At 39.7% G+C, this 24,660-nt stretch overlaps 1 long non-coding RNA gene and 1 other non-coding gene across 2 annotated transcripts; one reads left to right on the forward strand and one right to left on the reverse strand.

The window, feature by feature from the left end:
* Positions 1–239: 239 nt before the first annotated feature.
* Positions 240–20,070, reverse strand: LOC145268401 (uncharacterized). The gene is made up of 2 exons (XR_013864890.1): positions 19,933–20,070; positions 240–528 (listed from the first exon to the last, which is right to left on the reverse strand). It is a non-coding gene; the product is annotated as an uncharacterized LOC145268401 (long non-coding RNA).
* A 649-nt stretch (positions 20,071–20,719) lies between these two features.
* Positions 20,720–20,913, forward strand: LOC145268519 (U2 spliceosomal RNA). Its single transcript, XR_013864903.1, has one exon. It is a non-coding gene; the product is annotated as a U2 spliceosomal RNA (small nuclear RNA).
* The last annotated feature ends 3,747 nt before the right edge of the window (positions 20,914–24,660 follow it).

Here is a 24,660-nt window from a genome sequence, read left to right on the forward strand (position 1 = left end):
CCACGCCTGTATGCACCCCCCTATGTCATACTCTAGCTTTAGTGTGAAGTAAGCGTGATTGAAAGTCTTCAACGTAGTATACTATGGTATAGGGGGGGTGCATACAAACAACCAACCAACCATCATTAGATACAACCATGCGAAATCTCCTGAATTCGTGTTAAAGGAACTACCCAGGAGAAAGGCTGTCTTCCAATCGACTAGCAAGGTCCTCCCGGCCCTATCGGGTTACACATTATTCTCAGCATACGGAAGTATATACGGTAGTTGCACCTCAAAAAATAAGTGGCCCTGTGAGGTGAAATGTCAAAAAAAAAAAAAAAAAAATTCAGTTCCATGTTTTTGATCTTTCTACTTACCCGCCTTCGTCATCCTCTCCATCGCCAGACGCGTGCCCGTAGAGTGCACTTGTTGATCTCGCACGGGCAGAGTCGATCTCCTTTAATTTTGGTCGGCGTTTAAACAATTTACGGACCGCGTCGAGCGGTCGGAACTTTTTCCGTTTTCCTTCACTCTTCGTATCTGTTGCTGGAAAAAACAAAAAAAAAAAACACAAATCAGAAATCAATTCATAGGGTGGTGCGATAAAAGTTGTCACCTTAAGGAAAACAACGCTACGGATTTATTAATTTATTTATCGCAAACTATTATGCTTAGTTGTTGTTTCACAACGTTTCCGTCAACTATTCTTCTGGTCTTCATCAGGTGGTAATTTTTTTTTTTTTTTTTTTACACAGTGATCACCACTTATCAAGGCCCGGAAGCCACTCTGGGATAAGGGTTATTGCAAGTACATTACGTTAGTGTGGAGATTTGATGATGTGTTTACTTAAGGGGGCGGTTCATTAGGAATTTGTTAACATTGGACTTGAACACATCCAAGTTGTAGTCCGGAGGGAAGCAGGCAGACGGAACAGAGTTCCACAGGCGTGCAGTTCTAAGAAAGAAGCTTTGTTCATGGAATCCGTGTTTTGATTTAGGCACAGATATAGAGTGGGGGAAATTTTTCACAGTGGATTCGGCTAGACGGGTGTTTTTCGTGAAAGATTGGCGAGGGGGGGGGGACCAGAGATTGGAGTTCAGACGAGCACTTGCCATGGAAATAACGATAAAACAAGGATAGGCTTGCAGCGTCTCTTCTGTTGGAGAGAGGTTGCAGGGTAGAGAAAAGGGCATCCCCCACTAAGCCACGAAGTCTATTTTGTACTCTGTCAAGGCAGGATAGGCTGTTTTTAGCAGCTCCTACCCAGATATGGCAACAGTATTCCATCCTTGGACGTACTTGGCTTTTATATAGATAGAGAATTGCATCAGTAGTGAGATATCTTCTGGAGCGGTAGAAGGATTCCACCATCTTTCCAGCGACCTTGGCAACAGACTTGATGTACGTGTTCCATTTCAGATCAGGAGTAAAGGTCAAACCCAGAAGCTTGTCAAAACACGGGGCCTCACCCAGACGAGAGCCATCCATCACAATTGATGCCATTTAAAAAATGTTGTCCGTTTCTTCCTCAACTCAATTTTTGTACGACTGGGGATATTTTTTTTTTTTTTTTTTTTTTACATAGGCATCACCACTTATCAAGGCAAAGAGGCTGGAAAAATAATGGGATCTTTCTATCGATCCGGTAGATATCTCACTGCTGATGCTATTCTCTATCTATATAAGAGCCAGGTACGTCCAAGGATGGAATACTGTTGCCACATATGGGCAGGAGCTGCTAGAAAGGACTTGTCCTGCCCTCATAGAGTTCAAAATAGACTTCGTAGCCTCGTAGGAGATGTCCTTTTTCTTCCTTGCGACCTCTATCTCACAGAAGAGATGTTGCGAGTTTGTCTCTGATGTATCGTTATTTTCATGGAAAGTGTTCGACTGAGCTTCAATCTATGGTCCCCCCTCGCCAAACTTTCACAAGAAACACTCGTCTAGCTGTAAACACTATCAATAATTCGCCCCACTCTTTATCTGTACCTAAACCTAAACGTAGATTCCATGAACAAAGCTTTTTTATTAGAACTGCACGCCTGTGGAATTGTCTTCCGTTTTCCGGCTGACTACAATATGGTTGTCTTCAAGTCTAACGTAAATAAGTTCTTGATGAGCCGTTCCATATAAGTTATCAAATTTACCAAATTTTCATTACTAATGATTACTATATTGTCCAATTTCTACTGTACACTCTTTAACCCTTATCCTTGAGTGGTGTCTTGGCCTTGATAATGTGGTGATGCCTATGTAAAAAAAAAAAAAAAAAAAAAAAATAGTTGTTGTCGTTTAACCACGTTTGGGCCAAGCAAGCTTCTGGCTGGCTTTGAGTAGGATTAAACGCGCTATCTAAAGACAATTCTCACCTGGAACCGTAGAGATTCAATGTCTCTATCAACTGCGACCACGGGCACCGAAGGACGATCAACGTTGGATTCTTTGATCTTATAAATTCACATTTATTATCATCTGATTTTTTTTTTTTTTTTTTTACATTTTCACCCCAAACAACGCACACTGCCACTTTGGTGTAGGGGGGGGCTACTATCAGGGGCAGCAACTACTGGGGCACTATATTGGAATTTGGGCAGCAAGATGTCGGCTCACCTTACACTTGAACTTCTGCATGTCAGTGCAGTTAGGGAAGCAGAGACCTGGAATGGAACTCCAGAGTCTAGCGGTTCTAGGGAAGAAACTACTGGAGTAGAAAGATCTTTTACATCTAGCGATCTCTACAGTGTGGGGGTGGGATTTAGCTGCCTGTCGGGTTTGTCGAGGGTGTCTACGTCGTGGGGGTACAAGTGTTTGCAGTTCGTCAGAGCATTCACCATTAAAATACTTGTAGAACAGGCAGAGGGATGCAATGTTTCGTCGATGGGACAGAGGCTGAAGCTGAGATGCCAGTTCAGGGCCTATAAGATTGGCAACTCTTTTTTTTTTTTAACCCTATCTAGTAGCGAGAGACTAGCAGCAGATGCACCAGCCCAAATATGACAGCAATACTCCATACATGGGCGAATGGTGGCCTTATAGAGGTACAGGATACTTTCAGGTGTCAGTAGTTTTCTAGCACGGTAGAGAGAGCCAACCTTTTTCGCAGCGACCCTGGTAATGTTTTCAATATAATTGTACTAACTCATGTTTCCTTTGAACGTTAGGCCAGGCAGTTTGAAAGATGTACTCTCAGACAGGGAGTCACTGGCCATTGCTATTGGTGGCAGAGAAGGTTTCTTGTAATTATTAAGTCGGGTCCGTACCGAATGGTATATATATATTATTCCTTGATTGGAATTCATTATTGAGATGAGCATTATATATATTAATTTATTATTTCGGACTATTATTCTCATCTTTATTAGTTTTTTCATCTTTATTGGTTGTAGTTTTCATCTTTATTGGTTGTGGTTTTTTCACGACGTTTTGGCCAACTATTCCTCTGTCCTTCGTCAGGTGGTAACCGCGACGGATAGGAACTTCGAATCTCTTAACTGCATTCTCAGCAATCACTGCTATCCGCAGTTGTTATCGTCTCACCACGTTTAGGCCTAGTAAACCTCTGGCCGGCTTTAGGTAGGATTGAAACCGCTATGTCCATCTGGAACCGTAGAAATTCAACGTCTCTATCAACTATCTATCAAGGCCGCTGGTAAAATGGTGGGATCTTTCTATCGATCCAGTAGATATCTCACTGATGATGCAATTCTCTATCTATATAAGAGCCAGGTACGTCCAAGGATGGAATACTGTTGCCACATCTGGGCAGGAGCTGCTAGAAAGGACTTGTCCTGCCTTGATAGAGTTCAAAATAGACTTGGTAACCTCGTAGGAGATGTCCTTTTCTCTTCCTTGCAACCTCTATCTCACAGAAGAGATGTTGCGAGTTTGTCTCTGATGTATCGTTATTTTCATGGAAAGTGTTCGACTGAGCTTCAATCTATGGTCCCCCCTCGCCAAACTTTCACAAGAAACACTCGTCTAGCTGTAAACACTATCAATAATTCCCCCCACTCTTTATCTGTGCCTAAACCTAAACGTAGATTCCATGAACAAAGCTTTTTTATTAGAACTGCACGCCTGTGGAATTGTCTTCCGTTTTCCTGCTTTCCGGCTGACTACAATATGGTTGTCTTCAAGTCTAACGTAAATAAGTTCTTGATGAGCCGTTCCATATAAGTTGTCAAATTTAACAAATTTTCATTACTAATGATTATTATATTGTCCAATTTCTACTGTACACTCCTTAACCCTTATACTTGAGTGGCCCCTTGGCCTTGATAATGTGTTGATACCTATGAAAAAAAAAAAGAAAAAGTCCAATGTGAACAAGTTCTAATTGAATCGTCCCCCTAAGTAATCCAAGTTTCAAAATTCCCACTGTTTACTATGCTAAAATCACAATGACTAATGTATACCTATTAACCCTTATCCTCGAGTGGCCTCTGGGCCTTGATAAGTGGTGACACCCATGTAAAAAAAAAAAAAAAAAAAAAACTGCGCCCACGGGCCCCGAAGGACGATCAAGGTTGGATTCTTTGATCCATGTTTATTTATTATCTGATCTTCCATAGTCGGGTCCGTACCGATTCTTTTTTTTTTTTTTTTTCCACACACAGTGATCACCACTTATCAAGGCCCGGAAGCCACTCAGGGATAAGGGTTATTGCAAGTGCATTACGTTAGTGTGGAGATTTGATGAAGTGTTTACTTAAAAGGGCGGTTCATTAGGAATTTGTTAACATTGGACTTGAACACATCCGAGTTGTAGTCCGGTGGGAAGCAGGCAGACGGAACAGAGTTCCACAGGCGTGCAGTTCTAAGAAAGAAGCTTTGTTCATGGAATCTACGTTTTGATTTAGGCACAGATATAGAGTGGGGGAAACCTTTCACAGTGGATTCAGCTAGACGGGTGTTTTCCGTGAAAGATTGGCGAGGGGGGACCAGAGATTGGAGTTCAGACGAGCACCTGCCATGGAAATAACGATAAAACAAGGATATGCTCGCAACGTCTCTTCTGTGGGAGAGAGGTTGCAGGGTAGAGAAAAGGGCATCCCTACTAAGCCACGAAGTCTATTTTGTACTCTGTCAAGGCATGATAGGCTGTTTTTAGCAGCTCCTGCCCAGATATGGCAACAGTATTCCATCCTTGGACGTACCTGACTCTTATATAGATAGAGAATTGCATCAGTAGTGAGATATCTTCTGGAGCGGTAGAAGGATCCTACTATTTTTCCAGCAACCTTGGCAACAGACTTGATGTACGTGTTCCATTTCAGATCAGGAGTAAAGGACAAACCCAGAAGCTTGTCAAAACATGGGGCTTCTCCTAGACGAGAGCCATCCATTTCAATTGATGCCAGATGGGGATCAGAACGTTGATGATGTAAAGATATCGTAATCAGTGTTGTTCTTCCCTTCACAAGCCAATCAGGAACATCTCCCGACTCTACAACCCTTTGCAGGGCAGCAGCTATAGGTGGATAAAGGTACGGAAACTGTTTAAACCAGAAGCCCATCACTCCATCTGGTGCCTTCCAGTTTGTCATCCTTCGTATGACAGCCTTAACGTCATCGATGGTTATCTCAACGTTCTTCATCTGCTGCATTTCTGATAGCCTTTATCTGACCTCTCCCAACCAGCTAGCCTTCTCATTATATCGCCCTTCGACAGACCAAATCCCACTCCAGAACTTCCTTGCATCTTTTGCATTTGGCGTGTTTATAATTACAGTCTTTTTACTACCATTTAATCTATATATATAAAAGCGAAAATGTATGTATGTATGTATGTACGCTTTTCCTCGATGTCCGCAAAAGGCTTCTTTCAGAGAAGCGCTCGCTCGGTTCACAACTTCTTAAAACTTTTTATATCATCTATAAATTGTAATATCTCACACTTAACCACGGAGCTCGCCTGTCTATTTAATTTTATTGACTTTCAAACGTTAATTATTCGACATTTCCCGCATCGGCACACGTTACATTCGGTTTTTGGTATTAAAAAAAGCAAAACTCAACTCTAATCACAGGCCAAAAGCCAGCCCCCCCCTGCTTCGGCGGCACGGGGGACAAGATCAAAGTGTAGTATCTGTTCCGACAGATGCTACTAGCTAGGACTAGCTATGACTAGCAAAGACCAGATGTGGGGGCAACCCCACATGCTTGACCTTTAACCAGCTCCCATTTCCCTCCTCTCGGGAGCTGGTCCCCTTTTTCCCTTCCCCCTCCCTTGACTCCTCACAATAAAAATCGGCCTTGTGCCTAATTTGCTCGGTGGGGGAGCAAATAAATACAACAGGCCGAAAGCCAGTTGTCTCAAGAGAGCTAAGTAACGTTTGTTGAATGTCGACTTCGTCATATCAGACTGTAGCTTTCATTTCGCTCCTCCTAATAAACAGGGAGCGGGTTTTTAAAAACAAACAAACCGATTTATTCACCTCATTCAAAACTGTCCCGCACAAAATGCTAACTGCTGAATACCTATCGCCGTCACGTCAATCAAAAACGTGCACCTGTTTTTTTTTTTTAACACTTTACTATTTTCCAACTGCGCGTCGTGGAGGCTTCGTTTTTTTTTTTTTTCACGGGCACCTGTTTTTTTTTTTCACATTTTCGGGTTTTTTTCACTTACCCCGAAAAACACCCGGGCAACGCCGGGTACCCCTCGCTAGTTTTTTTTTTATACAGCTGAGACTGATTGTTCCGGAAAAGGTTGTTCTGCCGAAACGCAACACTTTTTCCAACAAAGTTCCGAATTTTCATACCACCAGTGTGGAACTTCTCTTTCAACATTGTTAGAACGCTCATGGTTCCTTTTTCCAGCAATCTATACCTCCTTTCGAGCTCGTCCTCGGATTTCTGTCCTAGTTTAACTCCTTTTCTTATTTCTTTGATTCTACCAATGTCTTTCCGTCACCGTTTAATACTTTCTTCAAGCCGCGTCCGCCAGTGTGGCCTTCTATCCTTCATTTCTCCCTTTTTCTTCTGTAATAAGCCAAGATGATTCGCAATAACGTATGACGCTGCATATAGAAGCCTGTTAAGTTCCGTAATCGATATGTTCTTTCTTATGATGTTGTGAATTACTCCTTGAATTATTTTTACCTCGTTTTTCATCTTCCGACTATCACTATTCTTCATACTTGGAATCTCTATAATATCGTCTCTAAGAAGAACCTCTCTTGACTTCTGAAGTACTTCTTTTTCTACAGAAGTCAAAGTTCGAACTTCATCACCACTTCTCCATACATCTGCTCTTTTCACTGGCTCCATTGTCTCAGAGTCAATGATCTCATCTGCCTTAGATCCTTCAAACCCTTTCTCATTACTTCCCCTAACCGTAGGATTCCATACCTCCTCAGTTGTCCGCCTCCCATCATCGCTTACATTTCCCTTCTGCACTTCCACTTTCTCAGTTCTTTCATCAGAGCTAGTTTCATCAATTTTACTTTTTTTTTTTTTAATTTTTTTTTTTTATTACATTTTCACCCCAAACAAGGCAAATTGCCACTTTGGTTTAGGGGGCTACTATCAGGCGCTACAACTACTGGGGTACTATGTAGTGATTTGGGCAGCAAGGTGTCGGTTCACGTTACACTTGAACTTCTGCACGTCAGTACTGTTGGGGAAGCAGGGACCTGGAATGGAATTCCAGAGTCTAGCGGTTCTGGGGAAGAAACTATTGGAGTAAAAAGATCTTTTACATCTAGGGATCTCTACAGTGTGGGGGTGGGATTTAGCAGCCTGTCGGGTTTGTCGAGAGTGCTCACGTCGTGGGGGCACAAGTGATTGCAGTTCGTCAGAGCATTCGCCACTAAAATACTTGTAGAAAAGGCAGAGGGATGCAACATGTCGTCGATGGGACAGAGGCTGAAGCTTAGATGCCAGTTCAGGGCCTATCAGGTTTGCGACTCTCTTTTGAACCTTGTCAAGGAGCGAGAGACTAGTAGCAGATGCACCAGCCCAGATGTGGCAGCAATACTCCATACATGGGCGAATGGTGGCCTTATAGAGGTACAGGATACTTTCGGGTGTTAGTAGTTTTCTAGCACGGTAGAGAGAGCCCACCTTTCTTGCAGCGGCCCTGGCAATGCCTTCAATGTAATTGTTCCAACTCATGTTTTCTGTTAACGTCAGGCCAAGGAGTTTGAAAGATGGACTCTCAGATAAAGAGTCGTTGGCCATTGCTATGGGTGGTAGAGAGGGTTTCTTGTAACTATTGAATGAAACTAGTTTAGTCTTGGCAGCATTGAACGCGATATTCATTTCATTCCTAACCATCCATTCAATCTCTTTCTCTTACAATCACTGAAAGTAGGTTGTTATTTTTAAGTTGTTTTTTTTTGTTTTTTGGGGTTTTTTTTACACAGTGATCACCACTTATCAAGGCCCGGAAGCCACTCAGGGATAAGGCTTATTGCAAGTACATTACGTTAGTGTGGAGATTTGATGAAGTGTTTACTTAAGGGGGCGGTTCATTAGGAATTTGTTAACATTGGACTTGAACACATCCGAGTTGTAGTCCGGTGGGAAGCAGGCAGACGGAACAGAGTTCCACAGGCGTGCAGTTCTAAGAAAGAAGCTTTGTTCATGGAATCCGCGTTTTGATTTAGGCACAGATATAGAGTGGAGGAAATTTTTCACAGTGGATTCAGCTAGACGGGTGTTTTTCGTGAAAGATTGGCGAGGGGGGACCAGAGATTGGAGCTCAGACGAGCACCTGCCATGGAAATAACGATAAAACAAGGATAGGCTCGCAACGTCTCTTCTGTGGGAGAGAGGTTGCAGGGTAGAGAAAAAGGCATTCCCCACTAAGCCACGAAGTCTATTTTGTACTCTGTCAAGGCAGGATAGGCTGTTTTTTTGCAGCTCCTGCCCAGATATGGCAACAGTATTCCATCCTTGCACGTACTTGGCTTTTTTTAACTGGAATACCAAACTCGCGACACTTCTAGCTCCTCCTCCTCCTCTCGATTCCCGTTCTTCCTTCATTTTTCGGATATATCCACCAGATTTGGGACTTCCACTTCTTACAAAGCATTCCCACAGTACTCCTCTTTCCTCATCCGTCTATGGTTTATTGACATTTTCTGTTTCAACTCCTTTCGTGTCTTGGGACCCTTTCTGGCAAGTCTCACTCCGCCTATATCAAGCCACATCCTCAGAATTTCGAACAGTTGTATGATGACAGGACCCACCATGTTAACCAGTGGGACATCTACCAGACATGAGACCATCGCAAGATGTTCCAGCCTCATTCACGTCATTATCTCTATATAAATAAAATGAACTCATTTTTTCCCGTCTGATTTTGACCTTAATAGGATTAAAAATCAAGATATTTCATGAAAATATAATATGCACAAACGGCAGAACAATATCTGAGGTGTGTTATAGGCTTATTATTTCTCAAATTTCTCGATAATCTTAGATTTCTATACTTTTTCTGCTGAGAAGTCACGGCCAAAATCGGTTAAGATCAATGGAAGTGGTAAAATATTTTCTCTCTAATAAATTCCTCCTCCCCCTGCCACCACTTAACACCGTTTGGGGATCGTTCACAAGGAACAGTTGAGAAGAGAACACCGGTTTGGCTTCGTAGTTCTTTCATGTGAAGTTATTTAAAATCACTAAACTAAGCTGCAGTGCTCTGTGGCGTAGTGGTTAGCATGCTGGACAATTCACATTATATTTTCACGTTCGCGCCGACCTACCGTAGTCGTTTTTTTTTTTTTTTTTTTCCTAAACAACTGGAATGGACTTTTCTTGGTGGCCGAACTGTTAACGTTGCAGATGTTTTTTTTTTTTGTTTTTTTTTCACACTTTATTTTCCTACTTTTACTCATGACTCCGGGTTTGATCCTTCCTACTTACCTACCATAACATTTTTTAAAACTCCCCCCCTCCGTCACGGAAACAAACACTCGGGCAACGCCGGGTACCCCCGCTAGTTATCAATATATTGATTTGACATTCTCCTATAAATGGGGTTAATAATAATAATAATAATAATAATAATTAATAATAATAACAATAATAATAATAATAATAATAACAATAATAATAACAATAATAATAATAATAATAACAATAATAACAATAATAATAACAATAGTAATAACAATAATAATAACAATAATAAAAATAATAATAACAATAATAATAAGAACAATAATAATAATAATAATAATAATAATAACAATAATAATAATAATAATAACAATAATAATAATAATAACAATAATAACAATAATAATAATAACAATAATAATAAGAACAATAATAATAATAATAATAACAATAATAATAATAATAATAATAACAATAACAATAATAATAATAATAATAACAATAATAATAATAATAATAATAACAATAATAATAATAGTAATAATAGTAATAATAATAATAACAATAATAATAATAACAATAATAATAACAATAATAATAAAAATAATAATAATAATAACAATAATAATAATAACAATAATAATAATAATAATAACAATAATAATAACAATAACAATAATAATAATAATAACAATAATAATAATAATAACAATAATAGTAATAATAATAATAATAATAGTAATAATAGTAATAATAATAACAATAATAATAATAGTAATAATAATAATAACAATAGTAATAATAATAGTAATAATTCTGATTTCGTTTATGAACGTGTCTCTGGAAAGGGATGTGATTCATTTCCAGAGGATTTCCCTTAATCCCGGCTTCAAACCAGGAGCTTCAAAGATCAAGGGCTTTCCTAAAGATGTTGATGATACCTATAATTGCAGAGGTTTGAAGGCCGCCTAAAACATCGGGGATTTGTAGTTTTTTCAATTGTCCTTCCAGACGACTTGATACTACTCCTAGTGTGCCAACTACGAGCGGGATTATTTGTGTTTTAACCCCGTGTATACGCCTTATCTCCAAGGCCAATAGAGCATAATTGCTCCACTTCTCATTCTCCTTCTCTCTCACATTCCTGTCCTAGGGTACTGAGAAGTCTACAATCTGCCAGTTTTTTTAGATTTTGTCAATGACGACCAAATCCGGACGATTATGTTCCAATTGCTTGGTCGTTATGACACTTTTGTCCCACCATATCTCTACCTTGTCATCCTCACTTGTTCTCACTTCATCAGGCACCTCCTCAAACCATTTTCCAGCATACTTCACCCCAACCCTCTTACACGCCTCCCAATATATCCGGAGTCCCATGTGATCATGTCTTTTGCGGTACTCTCTCTGGGCCAGTCCACTACACCCTGCTGCAAGGTGCGCAATTGACTCTGAGGTCTTACCACAAATCCGGCATTCTGCAGCAATTTCCTCTCCAGACATTAAATTCACTAACCTCTCATTCTAGTGAAGGGTACGAAAAAAATAGAATTTCTGTCTGCTCAGGTAAGCCGTGTTGCATCATTGTTGAGTTCTATCTTTGTGTTTGTTTTATAAACACTTCCACGGAATATGCTCAAATGAAATGATTTCACGTCCCCTAAACGAAAATATCACCAACTCACACAACTAGATGCTAAATCTCATTTCTTCATTGTATGCATCATGAGATACTAGAAAATTTCTACTATGATAGCTGGTTTTCATAGATTGATTTTATTTGTAATCCCCTTCACGCTCCTTGTTTCCTCGATTGTACAACTTAAGAGAATTTAAATGTAATGTGAACAAACGTGTTTTATTTTACTTCTCCTGAAGTTCTCAGAAATCAAGGGCCACACAACCTGGGGCTAACACTTGAACTCTATACGAGATACATAGATATTCGAATGTTCTATTAAAATTGTTTCGGAGATGGGTATATTTGCCGATGACACCACTCTCTATAACAGATATGAGGGGAAAACAAATGAACACATATCCAAGGAAATGGCAGAAACACTAGAGGATGACCTCCAATCCGTAGTGGAATGGGGACAAAAATGGTTGGTCACATTCAATGCTGCTAAGACTAAGCTTGTTTCCTTCAATAACTACAAGAAACCTTCTCTACCACCAATAGCAATGTCCAAGAACACATTGCCTGAAAGTACTTCTTTTAAACTCCTCGGCCTAACGTTTACAAGGAATATGAACTGAAATAGATACATTGAGAGCATTGCCAAGGCTGCTGCAAGGAAGGTTGGCTCCCTCTACCGTGCTAGAAAACTACTTACGCCTGACAGTATCCTATACCTCTATAAGGCAACCATTCGCCCATGTATGGAGTACTGTTGTCACATCTGGGCTGGTGCATCTGCTTCTTGTCTCTCGCTCCTGGACAGGGTTCAAAAGAGAGTCGCCAACCTGATAGGTCCTGAACTGTCATCTAGGCTTCAGCCTCTGTCCCATCGACGAGATGTTGCATCCCTCTGCCTGTTCTACAAATACTTTAATGGTGAATGCTCTGACGAACTGCAAACACTTGTACCTCCCCAACGTGACTACCCCCGACAAACCCGACAAGCTACTAAGTTTCATCCCTTTACAGTAGAGATCCCTAGGTGCAAGAAAGCCTTTTACTCCAATAGTTTCTTCCCCAGAACTGCGGGTCTTTGGAACTCCCTTCCGGGATTCTACTTTCCCAACTGTACTGATATGCAGAAGTTCAAGTGTAATGTTAACAAACATCTTTCTACTCTTCTCCCTTCATAATGACCCCACTAATTAAGTCCCTAATAGTAGCCCCCTGCTTCAAAGTGGCACTGTGCCTTGTTTGGGGTGAAAATTGAATTTAAAAAAAAAAAAAAAAAAAAAAAAAAACTTCTTTATCTCTCAAGCACTGAGTTAGTAAAGAAATTGAGAACATAATTTTCCTCTCCCCAATTAACCATTTTCATACGTTGTAGTATATCTTTCATTTTGGTCTCTTAGTCTTAATGGATTCCAGGACAAGAATTTATCTAGTCTGGTGGAGTATCCAGCTTCGTGTTATTACTTGAGCTAACATCACTTGGAAAAGGTGCACAATTCCAATTAACCATTTTCATACGTTGTAGTATATCTTTCATTTTGGTCTCTTGGTCTTAATGGATTCCAGGACAAGAATTTATCTAGTCTGGTGGAGTATCTAGCTTCGTGTTATTACTTGAGCTAACATCACTTGGAAAAGGTGCACAATTCCAATTAACCATTTTCATACGTTGTAGTATATCTTTCATTTTGGTCTCTTGGTCTTAATGGATTCCAGGACAAGAATTTATCTAGTCTGGTGGAGTATCCAGCTTCATGCTATTACTTGAGGTAATATCACCTGGAGAAGGTGCACCATTCCTCGAAAAAGCTGTGGGGTAGCCGTAGTGAGGAGATCTTATTTGGGTTGCGAATACTATGTGATTTTGAATATTTGGTCAGGGTTTACTTCTATGGAAAAAGTATCCTCATGCCAGGTTGTTCTGATAAACCCCTGCACAGAGAGGCCTTAGATACTCGAGGACAGTGTCTAGTAGGCATTCAAGATTTTTTTTTTTTTTTTTTTTTAATTCAATTTTCACCCCAAACAAGGCACAGTGCCATTTTGAAGCAGGGGGCTACTATCAAGGAATTAATTAGCGGGGTCATTATGAAGGGAGATGAGTAGAAAGATGTTTGTTAACATTACACTTGAACTTCTGCATATCATTGCAGTTGGGAAAGCAGAATCCCGGAAGGGAGTTCCAAAGACCCGCAGTTCTTGGGAAGAAACTATTGGAGTAAAAGGTTTTCTTGCACCTAGGGATCTCTACTGTAAAGGGATGAGACTTAGTAGCTTGTCGGGTTTGTCGGGGGTAGTTACGTCGGGGAGGTACAAGTGTTTGCAGTTCGTCAGAGAATTCACCATTAAAGTATTTGTAGAACAGGCAGAGGGATGCAACATCTCGTCGATGGGACAGAGGCTGAAGCCTAGATGACAGTTCAGGACCTATCAGGTTGGCGACTCTCTTTTGAACCCTGTCCAGGAGCGAGAGACAAGCAGCAGATGCACCAGCCCAGATGTGACAACAGTACTCCATACATGGGCGAATGGTTGCCTTATAGAGGTATAGGATACTGTCAGGCGTAAGTAGTTTTCTAGCACGGTAGAGGGAGCCAACCTTCCTTGCAGCAGCCTTGGCAATGCTCTCAATGTATCTATTCCTGTTCATATTCCCTGTAAACGTTAGGCCGAGGAGTTTAAAAAAAGTACTTTCAGGCAATGTGTTCTTGGCCATTGCTATTGGTGGTAGAGAAGGTTTCTTGTAGTTATTGAACGAAACAAGCTTAGTCTTAGCAGCATTGAATGTGACCAACCATTTTTGTCCCCATTCCACGACAGATTGGAGGTCATCCTCTAGTGTTTCTGCCATTTCCTTGGATATGTGTTCATTTGTTTTCCCCTCATATCTGTTATAGAGAGTGGTGTCATCGGCAAATATACCCATCTCCGAAACAATTTTATCAGGGAGGTCGTTTATGAATATCAGGAATAATAGAGGTCCAAGGATAGACCCCTGAGGTACTCCCGCATTTATGTCATATCGTTTAGATGTACGTCCGTCGAGGACAACTTCGATTTTTCTATTACTTAAGAAGGATTTAATTACATTATGAATTCTTCCAGTGATTCCATATGATCTAATTTTCCTTAGAAGACCATCGTGCCAAAACCTGTCAAAAGCCTTAGATATATCGAGGGCCACCGCTCTACCCTCCCCTGTTTTATCCAATGAACGGTATATACGTTTAGAAACTACAGTTAAGATATCTGCTGTTGAACGGGCTTGCCTGAATCCATATTGTTTGTCAGTCAGGAGTTTAGCAGCTGTTAGGTGCTGGACTAGGGCTTGATTAACTAAGGACTCAAATATTTTGGCGAAAAGCGGGAGATTGATGGTTTTTGAACAAAAAAAAAATTGATTGTTTTTGAAAAAAAAAAAAAGATTGATTGTTTTTGAAAAAAAAAAAAAGCACAAGAGCAGGCATTAGCTTGCTCTTGTGCTTTTTTTTTTTTTACATAGGAATCACCACTTATCAAGGCCAAGAGGCCACTTAAGGATAAGGGTTAAAGAGTGTACAGTAGACATTGGACAATATAGTAATCATTAGTAATGAAAATTCGGTAAATTTGATAACTTATATAGAACGGCTCATCAAGAACTTATTTACGTTAGACTTGAACACAACCATATTGTAGTCAGCCGGAAAGCAGGAAAACAGAAGACAATTCCACAGGCGTGCAGTTCTAAGAAAGAAGCTTTGTTCATGGAATCTACGTTTACGTTTAGGCACAGATAAAGAGTGGGGGGAATTATTAATAGTGTGTACAGCTAGACGAGTGTTTCTTGTGAAAATTTAGCGAGGAGGGACCATAGATTGAAGCTCACTTGAACACCTTCCATGAAAATAACGGTACATAAGAGACAAACTCGCAACATCTCTTCTGTGAGATAGAGGTTGCAAGGAAGAGAAAAGGACATCTCCTACGAGGCTACAAAGTCTATTTTTAACTCTATCACGGCAGGACAAGTACTTTCTAGCTGCTCCTGCCCAGATGTGGCAACAGTATTCCATCCTTGGACGTACCTGGCTCTTATATAGATAGAGAGTAGCATCAGCAGTGAGATATTTACCGGATCGATAGAAAGATCCCACCATTTTTCCAGCGGCCTTGGCAACAGATTTGATGTACGTGTTCCATTTAAGATCAGGAGTAAAGGTCAAGCCCAGAAGCTTGTCAAAACTTGAGGCCTCCTGAAGACGAGAGCCATTCATTTCAATTGATGCCAGATGTGGATCAGAATGTTGATGACGCAAAGAGAGAAGCTTGGTTTTAGATGCATTAAAAGTAACCAACCACTCCTTTCCCCATTGTACTACGTGCTCAAGATCAGAGGAGAGAGAATTGGAGAGAACTTGGTCGTTTACTGTCTTAGATGTGCTACCATAGATGGTAGTGTCGTCAGCAAAAATGTCTACGAATGATGTAAGGATGTGATTTGAAAGATCATTAATGTAGATCAGGAAAAGAGTTGGGCCCAGGATGGACCCCTGAGGGACTCCAGCATTTATACTGTGAGCTTCTGATTTTTGCCCCTCAACTACTACTCTTATGAGCCTATCAGAGAGAAATGATTTAATAATTGAGAAGACATTTCCAGTTATATCATAGCTGGAGATCTTGTGAAGGAAACCTTTATGCCATACCCTATCAAAGGCCTTAGATATGTCAAGAGCAATTGCCCTAGAAAGGTTGCCTCTGTCGAGAGATTTGCTAATCCTATGAGATATAACTGTAAGCACATCTGCTGTAGATCTAGCAGAACGGAAACCATATTGTGTCACTAAGAAGGTTATTTTTGTTGAGATGGTTGATTACTTCTGTATTTAACACAGATTCCAGCAACTTACTCATGACGCACAGGAGACTTATTGGCCTGTACTGAGAGGGTGATGAGCGATCACCTGAATTCTTAAATACAGGGCATACTGATGAAATTTTCCAGGGAGATGGGAAACTATTCTCCTTAAGACAACGTTTAAACAGTTTTGTAAGTATGGGCGCTAGTTCAGGTTGAAGTTTTTTGAGTACTATAATTGGAATACCATCAGGGCCAGTTGCTTTACTGGAATCAAGGTTTTCGGTTACCTTGGCAACATCACGTACAGATATACGTATATCACATAGCGTGTTTTCTGATACAGGAGGAAATATTGGGGGTTGGCGGCCTTGATCGCAAAGGGTAGAATTAGCTGCAAAGTTCTTGACAAAGAGTTTGGCTTTGTCTGATGCTGACGAGATTACCTCAGGTCCATTGATAATAGTTGGGATGGAGCACACGCTTCTGTTCAGGATTCTGTTTGCTATTTGCCAAAACTGGTGGGAACCAAGCCGCTGCTCAGCTACTTTGGACTTAACAGATTGAGCATACAACCATCTTGCATTTTTTTTTTTATTACATTTTCACCCCAAACAAGGCACATTGCCACTTTAATGTAGGGGGCTACTATCACAGGGGAAACATCTACTGGGGTACTATGTAGGGATTAGGGCAGTGAGATGTTGGTTCACGTTGCACTTGAACTTCTGCATGTCAGTACAGTTGGGGAAGTAGTGACCTGGAATGGAATTCCAAAGTCTAGCAGTTCTGGGGAAGAAACTACTGGAGTAGAAAGATCTTTTACATCTAGGGATCTCTACAGTGTGGGGGTGGGATTTTGTAGCTTGTCGGGTCTGTCGAGGGTGTTCACGTCGTGGGGGCACAAGTGATTGCAGTTCTTCAGAGCATTCACCATTATAATACTTGTAGAACAGGCAGAGGGATGCAACGTTTCGACGATGGGACAGAGGCTGAAGTTTAGATGCCAGTTTAGGGCCTATCAGATTTGCGACTCTCTTTTGAACCCTGTCAAGGAGCGAGAGACTAGTAGCCGATGCACCGGCCCAAATATGACAGCAATACTCCATACATGGGCGAATAGTGGCCTTATAGAGGTACAGGATACTTTCGGGTGTTAGAAGTTTTCTAGCACGGTAGAGAGAGCCCACCTTCCTCACACTGGCCCTGGCAATGCCCTTGATGTAATTGTTCCAACTCATGTTTCCTGTGAACGTTAGGCCAAGGAGCTTGAAAGACGTACTCTCAGATAAAGAGTTGTTGGCCATTGCTATAGGTGGTAGAGAAGGTTTCTTGTAATTATTGAATGAAACCAGTTTTGTCTTGGTGGCATTGAACGTTACCATCCATTTTTGTCCCCATTCCACTACTGATTGGAGGTCATCCTCTAGTGTTTCTGCCATTACTTTAGATATTGTGTTCATTTGTTTTCCTGTCATGCCTGCTATAGAGTGTGGTGTCATCATTCTTTATTACTTTCTTACAATGGTTGCTGGCAGTCCTGAAAGCGGCTTTAGTTTCCATACATCTATTACGTTGGAATATTGTGTGTCACTAAGAAGGTTATTTTTGCTGAGATGGTTGATTGATTCTCTCTGCCCTTTCTCTATCCATACATTTCACATAATCAGCCTTGGTCTCACATAATAATTCTGATGATAATGACAATAATAATAACAATAATATTAATGATAATAGTAATGATGATGATGATAATGACAATAATAATAATAATAATAATGGTGAGGATAATAATTCGTCTACGATTGTGGTATACTTTCACCTAACAAATTTAGTAAAACAAAAAAGAACCACTTCTGCAGTTTTACGATTCGTTACGTTCTGAAATAATAAACGTTATGATTACAGACAAAAAAGCCATTCTTAATATGGGGGAGAGGGAGAATCCGTTAGTTATCCAAACAAATGACCACTTCCGCAGTTTACGGACCGTGCTGAAATAATAAACGTTATATTCGGGTTTGTATTACTGCACACATAGATTCGAAAAAGTTGTCAAAAAACAAATATATAACAAATAAATGTTATCAAAGGCAAGATACGTTACTTCTGTAACAAACTGTATACTTTTTTAGTCTTTTTATTTAATTTAACATGTTTATTCAGCTCGAAAAACATACTGTGTTAACCGATGTATTGGAAAGTTAAAAATGGCGTCCGAATCTCTCTTTCTCACGGTAAGTTTCGTAAAAGGAGTTAAAAATAAAAAACTAGACAAAATACTGTTAGAAACTCACTCTATATATGTTACCGTGACATAGGCTGACATATATTCGGTGGGGTTTTTAACAGTATTTTGTATAGTTTTTATTTTTTAACTCCTTTTCTCAAACTTACTGTGTCAAAGAAAGAGTCAGGCGCCATTTTTAATTTTCCAATACATCGGTAAACAGAGTATGTTTTTCGAGCTGAATAAATATGTTACATTGAATAAAAACACTAAAAACGGGTTTGTATTACTGTACTCATAGATTCGAAAAAGTTGTCAAAAAACAAATATATAACAAATGTTATCAAAGGCAAGATAAGTTACTTTTCTACCAAACTGGATATATTTTTCGTGTTTTTATTCAATGTAACATGTTTATTCAGCTCGAAAACCATAACGTGTTTACCGATGTATTGGAAAATTCAAGATGGCGTCTGACTCTCTCTTTAACACGGTAAGTTTGGGAAAAGGTGTTATAAATAAAAAAAACTGGATAAAATACTGTTGAAAACTCGCTCAATATATGTTACCATGACATAGGTTGATATATATTCGGCGGGTTTTTAAGAGTATTTTGTCTAGTTTTTTATTTATAACACCTTTTCCCAAACTTACCGTGTTAAAGAGGGAGTGAGGCGCCATCTTGAATTTTCCAATACATCGATAAACACTGTATGTTTTTCGAGCTGAATAAACATGGTACATTAAATAAAAACACTAAAAACTTATCCAGTTTGGTAGAAAAGTAACTTATCTTGCCTTTGGTAACATTTATTTGTTATATATTTGTTTTTTGACAACTTTTTCGAATCTATGTGTACAGTAATACAAAGCCTAAAAACTTATCCAGTTTGGTAGAAAAGTAACTTATCTTGCCTTTGGTAACATTTATTTGTTATATATTTGTTTTTTGACAACTTTTTCGAATCTATGTGTACAGTAATACAAACCCCGTTATTCTTTCGAAAGCCATTCTTAACATCCGTTAGCGATTTTCTACTTTCACAACACAGCTTATTAAATAAACGTATAAAGAAAAATTAGTTTAAAAAAGAAAAACAGACTTGGCAAACCAGAAGAATGCGCGACCCAAGTTCTTGATATCAGGAATTGGATCTTATTGAACACCGTTTGCTGCTGGCTTATTTTTGAAAATTGGATATGTCGCCGATCTTGACACTTGCCCCCTTTTTATTTAGCACAAAAAGCTGTTTATTTTTTATCCTAAATTTGCATTACAAACGGAATTATTTAATAATACATAGATAATTTTGTACTTAAAGCGATTCCGTCATTAAAAACAGTAGTTTTTTTGTTTATTTATTCAAACTATTTCTATTATTGAAAATTAGACTCACGGGTTCCAGTAGGAGACATCCGGCTACTTGATCCACTGGAAATCCTGGAAGGATCGTCCGAAATCCGGCCCGAATCATCATTGTTTTGGTCGATGGGCCGATGAGCCATTTTTAATGTTCATTTCAATGAAAATGTCGTTCATTGCATAACGAAGTGAAAGCTAGCATCTTTATTTTGCGTACTTCACTAAAACAAAATAAAGTTTCTTTACAAAATAAAATAATTTTATTTTATAAAGATAAAGCGATATTTATAAATTGTAAAACTTCCGAATAGTTTGAGTTTCAAATTAAAATCAAAAAAGTTACTAAAAATAGAAAATACGAAACTACGGTTAACCTTACTAGGTCAAGTCCTTTCTTTCCCAATAAAGATTAAAGCTAGCATTTTTAGTGTCCGTATTCGCCGAACTTTTCTCCTTATAAATAATTATTTATTTATTAATCAATATGTATTGTAATATTTAATTATAATTAAATATTACTTTTAAATACTAAAACATCCATATACGTTTTAAGCTAACATTTAAATTTACTAATAATAGATAATACGAAACTACGGAAAAACTTAGTGGTTTAAGTCTTCACTTATAATGAAAATTAAAGCTAGCGTCTTTAGTTTACGTATTTGCTGAATTTATCGCCTTATAAATAATTATTAATTAATTAATGTATATTTTATTAAGTAATATTAAGTAATATTTATGATTACTTAAACTTTTATATTGTTTCTTTTAATATTAATGAACTGACGTTGCAAAGGGGAAAAAAAGCGCACACAAATTTTTTTAGTTCTTGGCCTTTTGGTCAAGATCAAAGTGTAGTATCTGTTCTTCAGATGCTGCACTTCAATTTCTTGTTCTCTGTCAGTGGAGGGGGAAATCCTTCACGACTGAGACAATTTTTATTTTTGTTCTCTTTTAACTCTGTCCCGTGGGGAGGCATAGTAAATAGGTACAATGCCTCCCCACGGGACAGAGTTAGACACCAGGGTCGTTTTTCAACGTGGAGAAAAGGAACAAAAATAAAAATTGTCTCAGTCGTGAAGAATTTCCCCCTCCACTGACAGAGAACAAGAAATTGAAGTGCAGCATCTGAAGAACAGATACTACACTTTGAGGTATTTATTTGCTCCCACACTGAGCAAATTAGGCACAAGGCCGATTTTTAAAGTGAGGAGTGAAGGGGAAATGGGGACCAACTCCCCGGGGAGTAGGGGAGCTGGATAGTGACAATTGGTATGAAGTGTTGCCCCTAAATTGACCAAGGTCTTATATATTTTTTTTTTTTTTTTTAATTACATTTTCACCCCAAACAAGGCAAATTGCCACTTTGGTGTAGGGGGCTACTATCAGGGGCAACAACTACTGCGGTACTATGTAGGGATTTGGGCAGCAAGATGTCGGTTCACGTTACACTTGAACTTCTGCACATCAGTACTGTTGGGGAAGCAGTGACCTGGACTGGAATTCCAGAGTCTAGCAGTTCTGGGGAAGAAACTATTGGAATAAAAAGATCTTTTACATCTAGGGATCTCTACAGTGTGGGGGTGGGATTTAGCAGCCTGTCAGGTTTGTCGAGGGTCTTCACGCCGTGGGGGCACAAGTGCTTGCAGTTCGTCAGAGCATTCACCACTAAAATACTTGTAGAAAAGGCAGAGGGATGCAACATGTCGTCGATGGGACAGAGGCTGAAGCTTAGATGCCAGTTCAGGGCCTATCAGGTTTGCGACTCTCTTTTGAACCTTGTCAAGGAGTGAGAGACTAGTAGCAGATGCACCAGCCCAGATGTGACAGCAATACTCCATACATGGGCGAATGGTGGCCTTATAGAGGTACAGGATACTTTCGGGTGTTAGTAGTTTTCTAGCACGGTAGAGAGAGCCCGCCTTTCTTACAGCGGCCCTGGCAATGCCTTCAATGTAATTGTTCCAACTTATGTTTCCTCTGAACGTGAGGCCAAGGAGTTTGAAAGATGTACTCTCAGATAAAGAGTCGTTGGCCATTGCTATAGGTGGTAGAGAGGGTTTCTTGTAATTATTGAATGAAACTAGTTTAGTCTTGGCAGCATTGAATGCGACCAACCACTTTTTTCCCGTTTCCACCACAGATTGGAGGTCTTCCTCTAGTGTTTCTGCCATTTCTTTAGAAATGTGTTCATTCGTCTTCCTGTTGTGCTTGCCATAGAGTGTAGTGTCATCAGCATATATACCCATCTCAGAGGCAATTTTGTCGGGGAGGTCATTTATGAATATCAGGAACAATAGAGGTCCAAGTATAGAACCCTGGGGCACCCCCGCATATATCATATTGTTTAGATGTACGACCGTCGAGGACAACCTGGATTTTTCTCTTATCTAAGAAGGATTTAATTATATTAAGTATTCTACCAGTGATACCGTATGATTTAATTTTCCTGAGGAAACCCGCATGTCATACCCTGTCAAAAGCCTTAGATATATCTAGAGCTACCACTCTGCCCTCCCCCGCTTTGTCCAGTGAATGGTATATACGTTCAGAGATCACAATTAGGATGTCTGCTGTGGAACGGGCTTGTCTAAATCCATATTGTTTGTCAGTCAGAAGTTTAGCATCTGTAAGATGATGGACTAGAGCATGGTTAATTAAGGTCTCAAATATTTTGGCAAAAAGTGGGAGGAGGCTGATGGGGCGATAATTTGATGGGTCAGTTCTTTCGCCAGAATTCTTGAATACAGGTACAACAGAATCAGTTTTCCAACAGCCTGGAAAGCAAGCTTCATTAAGGCATTTGTTGTAGAGTTTGGCGAGAACTGGAGCTACTTCGGCTGAGCACTTTTTTAATAGCACAGCTGGGATAAGATCGGGTCCACATGCTTTTGAAGTATCAAGGTTTTTTATGATAGCATGCACCTGAGCAGGGGTGGTTTTCAGATCGTCTAGCGTGGCGTCTGTCCGCATAGGAAAGTCAGGTAGGGGGTGGTTGGAAGGGTCCAGTGTGGAATTTGAGGCAAACCGACTGGCAAGCATGTTAGCCTTGTCGGTTGCTGAGGAGACAACCTCGTGATTGTTGGTTAGTGGGGGAATTGTTGATTGCCCATTATTTACTACACTGTTGTAGATTTTCCAGAAGTCTCGAGTTCCTAGTTTTTGTGCTTCGATGCGCTTTTTAGTGGTTTCCGTAAATTCTCTCTTAGCTGTCGCTATTTCTTTCTTAACGTTATTTCTAGCTTCTATATACTTCAGTCTGTTTGAACTGGACTTATGTCGGTTAAACCTACGGTATGCATGCTGCTTTTGAGCAATGGCAGTTGCACAAGTCGACGTAAACCATTGGGGAGAGTGGGCCTTACTATAAAATTTCCGCATGGGAACATGCGCTTCGATTGCCGTTTTGAACCAATCAGTGGTCTTGTTTGCACATTGTTCAGCAGGGAGAGAAAAAATATTTCTCCATGGGGCATCTCTTATTAGTTCCCTGATGGCTTCCCAGTCAGCCTTTTTATAATATCTCGTTGTTTTGAGCACTGGCTCTTCTGTTTTGGCTCTAGAGTTTAGGGCGATTTCAACCATTATCACTGCATGATCAGCGTTCCCGAGTGGGCTGTGGGCCTTTGTTATGCAGTCATCGGGAATTGTGGTCAAAAACAGATCTAGAAGTGATACGTGTTGTTCTTCCTGGTCAGGGAAACGGGTTGGAAACGTAACAATTTGTGATAGGAAGTGAGATATAGCGAAGCTATGGGTTGTGCTGCCCGCTGCATCTGTGTAAGTAGAGAATCCAAGCCAGTTTTTGCGGTGGACATTAAAGTCACCAAATACATGTATTTGTGCGCTAGTGTCGAGGGACAGTGCCGTGTCTATGCTGTCAGATACTTTGTTTATTATGGTGCAGTCCTGAGTCGAGGGAGAGCGGTAGAGAAAATAATAGTAGCTAACATTGTGTTGCATGTTTAGTCTAAAGCGCATAAAGGCTTGATCATCTGGGTTTTTTTTTTGGTTTTTTTTACATAGGGGCACCACTTATCAAGGCCGACAGGCCACTCAAGGATAAGGGTTAAAGAGTGTATAGTAGTCAAAAGGACAATATAGTAATCGATAGTAATGGAAGTTCGGTAAATTTGTAAACTTAAGTGGAATGGCTCATCAGAAACTTGTTTACGTAGGACTTGAAGACAACCATATTATAGACATCTTAGGGCATATCTGATATATAAGTTTCTAGGTTTGTTTCTCTAGTCAAGGGAAGGGTATTACGAATGTAAACTCCAAGTCCGTGCATATGTCTGTCAGAGTCCTTATGGCAGAGTGGGAGATATCCAGGCATGTTAAAGTGGTTAGAGGGGATGGAGGAGTGTAGGTTAGTCTCACTTAGTGCTAAGATATCCGGGGTATTTGTTAAGAGAAATGCTTCAACATCAGCTGGGGTCGCCCCCACATATGGTCTTTGCTGTCAGTATCTGCCGGAACAGATAATACACTTTGATCTTGGCCCGAAGGCCAACGCTGCAGTAGGTGTATCAGAATTTTTGTAGGACTTTTTGACACCCCTAACTCGAAACTGCGAATAAAATATAAAAAACTCGTAATTTCTATTTTAAAAGTGGGTTGTTTATTTTCTTTATGGATTATACTTCCAAAATAAACTATTAAAGTTGTTTTAAAAGTAATAGAAATATTTTTTTTTAATTTTTAAACAGTAATGAATTTTACGAACTCAATATTTTTCAATTTTTAAACTTTAAAAATC

The sequence above is a fragment of the Euprymna scolopes genome, chromosome 43 (genome assembly GCF_053919585.1).
Source record: "Euprymna scolopes isolate OS-2025 chromosome 43, ASM5391958v1, whole genome shotgun sequence".
NCBI classification, from domain to species: Eukaryota; Metazoa; Mollusca; class Cephalopoda; order Sepiida; family Sepiolidae; genus Euprymna; species Euprymna scolopes.